The following is a 5,460-nucleotide window of genomic DNA, read 5'->3' as shown; positions in this document are numbered from 1 at the left end:
GAGGACATCTGGTGGTGTTTAGCTGCCAGTGTATACTAACAGCAAAGCAGTTTGAGGGTGTGCGCAGCTGCATCAGCAGCAATTCACATAAGCCATGCTTTAAATAAGACTAATAATAAAAAATTATGTAGAACTTAACGTAACTGCAGAAACACAGAGAAATTTCTAACGACCAATATGAAAGAGTTTCTGATTCCAGCTGCTGCCACTACTATACAAAAACTACTCTATCAAGAGTTACACTGGTTACACAGAAGGAGCAGCTGCTCTATGATCATAAGAGGCTGCCACCTCCAATAGACACATGCTATGGTAAAGTAGGAGATATTCCTCACTACTGAAATACTAAGGGATGCAAAGTTGTTAGTTTTGCTGGTGGAGTCTCCATGGAAGCAAGAGTAGGGAAAGAACTACATGAGCTTACTCTCAGGAAGCAGTACCACCACAAGTGAGGTGCGTATCACCACCCAAACCACAGTGTTTTTGACACTGGAGGGAAGAACCACTGGTCTACACACAGATGTGCAGGGGAACCGAGCCCAGTTCCAAACTGCCACATCAGCTCCTGGATTGACAGACCGTAAGCACTCAGATTTCCATGTCGTTAGTGAAAATTGTTATTTTTAGCTGAAGATGCTGGCATTAGGGTGACTCTGAAGATCCAACACTGAGACTTTCTGTAACATGATGCTTAGCATATGCTTTGAGTGGCATAAACCACTTAGACTTCAGACACTGAACAAAGTCAACCTCTGTGAGACTCCTTCACTCTAAGGAGCTAGAGAACATAGTGGCAAAGTAGGAACAAGACCTACACTTGGAGATAAGCTTTCTAGTTACGTGGGGGCCATTCAAAGTATGTGTTTTATTGCTAGTGGCAAAACCAAACACAGGCTTAAGATCAGACTCCTGTCATGCTCTCTCATGAGAAATATATTGCAATAAGTATTCAAGCATACTTGACTGAAAAAGAAGAAATGAAAGCAGAAGACAACCGTGTGACATACAGAATATTGTACCCCTCCTTACATAACTTTAACGCATGGAATCAATCACAGCCAAGACTCTAAGCGTGAAAATCTTACTAAAAAAACAAATCCCAAGTACTTGTATCTTTTGAACCACCACTGTCAAAAGAAGACGAAATCTCATCATCTCTTGCTTGTACCAGCACAAGCATGTGTGGTAAAGCACACTGGTGACCTGCTTAAAACTAGACTACTTAGAAAGATTAGTTTTAAGCTACAGCAGTTCCCCAATCTGTTCTGATATGCAGCCACAAAACCACCCACACTGATACAAGCAGCTAGAAGAAAACTGCTCCCTTCAACAGCAATGCTGGCTGAAAGTGTAAATGAAACTTAAGACCTTCTGGTGTTTATACATTTTCTTACTAAAGGTAGCAAAGCAAAAGTTAGACTGAAAAACAGATTAGAGGCCAAGTTCAAAATCAGTATGAGACATAAGATAACTTTACATGAACTTTCAGGTACGGCTCTTTAGAGCCTCTCAAACTGTTGTCCCAGATCACAAGCTATTTATTAGTCTCAAAACTAACTGCACTATTGGAAACAAAACCAATTGAAACGTCAGTAATAGATACAAGAAAAAACCTTCTGATTCCACCTAAAATACCTTAGAGCCAGCTAAGGAAATAAACCAAAGAACACAGTTGCAGAAAAGTTAGAAGACCAGGCCTTTAAGTTACACCAACAAAATCCACCTTGAAAACCTCAAAAAGAAGTTTTGAGCTGGTGAGTTAAAGATTGAGATGGACAACTCCACAATACTGCAACAACAGTGTTCCCTAGATTTTCTCTAATACACAAATATTCAAGCAAAAGTGCTCGAGGTGTCATTCCCCCTCAAGAGCTTGCTTTGTTACCTTAATTTTAAGTATCAGAAAACAGTATAACTTCCTTCTGAAAGGATACCAGTCCATTCATTTTCAAGCCAGCTTTACTCATTTATTAGAATAAGTGCATTCTAGGTCAATACCACCTATAAAAATATACTTAATGACCTTTTCCTTTTGTTTTGATTTCATGAAATTAAGCTTACATTAAGAAGATAGAATAAAAGTTACCTATTTTTCAGAGCTCAGGATTTAAGACTCCCAAGCAAGTAAGTATTGTAAACTCAGTAACTTCTCAGAAGTATGACATCCATTTACTTAGCTCTGACCAACTTCCATTTAGTTAAGCTCCTGGATACAATTTAAAGGCATGCTAGGGTGGGGGTGGGGGTGGTGTCTTCCTTATTAACTAATAATTTATAACACTTTATCTCTATTAAACATAATTTATACCTTCTCTTTACTCATGCTTTCCTCTAGATGATTCTAATGGTGTCATTGTTGTCCTGCTCTCTTCTGATGTCTAAGAAAACCAGTGATGGAAAATTACAGATTTCTTCTTTTCTTGAGTTCACAGGCAGCTGTAAAGAAGGTAAATAGAGTTTGGAAAATAAACTTCATTAGTGAGTGAGTGTAGATATTTGAAAGCTTTCTCACTAAGCTTTCTAAGTGGTGATAGAAAGAGCTAGTTGAGCAATACCAGCTACCAGCAGCACCTTTCTTTGTCAGCTACCAAATCAGATTGTTTGCTAACCACAACTTCTTTGCTAACCATAGAACTTGTCATTTATAGCAGCCTGCAGCAAACACAGCCCCACGATTTAAAGGTGACTGTTCTAAGTTTCAACAAATATACTGAAAAAATGGAACATGTAGTAAAATCGTTCACAGTGGTGCTTAAGAATGTGTTAAATTAGTATAACCAGTTAAAAAAAAAAAGCTATATAAAGCCAATACTTAAATGGGTGAAGTGTTGTGCCAAAACATTTTAGTCAGGACAATTATCAGCTATTCCACCCCAAATGTTTCTTTGGCTACTTCCATAAGTTGTGCTTTATAATTAGATCCTCCTCTAAAAAGTAATGCAAAACCTTTAGCTAATCTAAGCAATACAATAGAATTTTGAATGTGAACTCAACAAATCTACTGCTCTTTATATTGTGTGCCATGAAGTATTTAAAACACAAATATTAAATATAATTAATATAAAGTAATATATTAATATAATAGAATCCCAGACTGGTTTGGGTTGGAAGGGACCTTAAAGCTCATCCAGCTCTAACCCCTGCCACGGGCAGGGACACCTTCCACTAGAGCAGCTTGCTCCAAGCCCCTGTGTCCAACCTGGCCTTGAACACTGCCAGGGATGGGGCAGCCACAGCTTCTCTGGGCACCCTGGGCCAGCGCCTCAGCACCCTCACAGGGAAGAGCTTCTGCCTAAGAGCTCATCTCAATCTCCCCTCTGGCAGGTTAAAGCCATTCCCCTTGTCCTGTCCCTAGATGCCCTTGTAAACATTCCTCCCCATATTTCCTGCAGGCCCCATTTAGGTATTGGAAAGCTACTATGAGATCTCCAGCTTTTCTTCTCCAGGCTGAATGTAATAAATAATACATTATTAATACAATAATAATAGTAATAATCAGCGCAAGGACACTACTACAGAACATACAATCGCAGTGGGGTGTAAGTGTCTCCAAACTCCAGCCATGGTTGGACCTTTGGGAGCTTAGTATTCAGAACAGAAGTTCAGTTACTTACAATGCATTTCTAATTAACACATTGTTATTTTACACAATTTATTTCTAATATAACACATTCCTTTTAGTATTCTACAGTTTTTCCTCTGCAAGCGAGTATTTTGGGTGGAGACTTCAGAAGGAAGGGTCTGGTTCTCTGAGGAATTTGACAAAGAAAAGCTCAGAAGAGCAGAGCTCTGATGCAGTTGTATGATGGCACCCACCTCACACAGGTCTATATTATTTGCCAACAGTAACAAGGATTGTTCTCTTGCCTCAGATACTCCTTTCCAATATGGCCAGGTTTACACAGAAGCTTTTTTATCATACATCATATTTATCATGTGCTACTTTATCATCACAAAAACAATGGTATTGATGGAGACTTAACTGTGCATATCTGTGTTTTCTGTAACAGATCCTTTCCTATGTTGGTTTTAAGCAGACATTACGAGTCCAGTGATGTCTAAAGACCTAATTGTGTTTGAAATGTAGCTTGGCAATGCCTCAGACTGGATGTGGCCTGCCAGAGCAGCACACAGCATAAAGAAAGCTATAAAACCAAGGAAGAGAAAATGCGATCCTTGGAAAGACAGATGCAGAAAACCATAAAATCATGAGGAAAGTAACAGTCTTGTGAGCCATTTTTACACATTTATACTCTCCTTTATTTCAGATAAGATTATTAGGTAGGACTTGTAAATTAAAAGCAAGCCAGGCTCAGCACGAGGACAGTGTGAGACAATCGTGAGCACAAACGCGATGATTAAAGGCTGTGGGCTGTGTTCAGAGGATGGGCGATGTGTGAAGGAGTACAAAGCTGGTGACAGCTCGTGAGGGAAGCCTTGGTACAAAATATGAGGGGAAAAAAAAACCCCTAACTCACAAAAAAAGAGGGAAAATGATCAAAGAATGGGCACAGAACTGCAGTGACCTAAAGAGATTAAACTGGAATATGGATAGGGGGAGGGAAGACTGGAAAGTCAAACCCATTTGATGAATACCGAAGAAGGGCATGGAGCTGCTGGAGCAAGACCAGAGGAGGCCACGAGGATGATCAGGGGACTGGAGCACCTCCCGTATGGAGACAGGCTGAGAAAGTTGGGGCTGTTCAGCCTGGAGAAGAGAAGGCTGCGTGGAGACCTCAGAGCAGCTTCCAGTGTCTGAAGGGGGCCTACAAGGATGCTGGAGATGGACTCTTCATCAGGGCCTGTAGGGACAGGCCAAGGGGAATGGCTTTAACCTGCCTGAGGGGAGACTGAGATGAGCTCTTAGGCAGAAGCTCTTCCCTGTGAGGGTGCTGAGGCGCTGGCCCAGGGTGCCCAGAGAAGCTGTGGCTGCCCCATCCCTGGCAGTGTTCAAGGCCAGGTTGGACACAGGGGCTTGGAGCAAGCTGCTCCAGTGGAAGGTGTCCGTGGCAGGGGTTGGAGCTGGATGGGCTTTAAGGTCCCTTCCAGCCCAAACCAGGCTGGGATTCTCCGGTTCTATGAATATGACTTTGCTCAGCCTACCGGGCCCTCCTGGCTGGGGCAGGACAGCGCAGCCTTCGCAGCAACTCGACCTGAGACGCACCGGAGACGGGTCCCTGACACCCCAACGGCCTGACCGGCGGGAACGCGCCGCCCCGCGGCTCCGGGTCGCTCGGGAAGGCCGCAGAGACCAGTTCCCGCCGCCCGCCCCCGGGAGCGCGCCCCCTGAGCTGCAGGAAGCTCCCGCGCCGGCCGGCAGGGGGCGTTGTGTGCCGGCGGCGCAACCACCCTTTCCCGGTCGCGGGCGCCCTTCCCCGCGCCGCCGCCGTCTCAGCCGGTAGGCGGGGAGCCGCGGCGCGGCGGGAAGGCGAGGCGGGCCGGGCCGGGCCGGGCCGTGCT

This window comes from Psittacula echo, assembly GCF_963264785.1.
Source record: "Psittacula echo genome assembly, chromosome: 9".
In the NCBI taxonomy this organism is placed as follows: domain Eukaryota; kingdom Metazoa; phylum Chordata; class Aves; order Psittaciformes; family Psittacidae; genus Psittacula; species Psittacula echo.
This window is presented reverse-complemented; position numbering follows the sequence as displayed.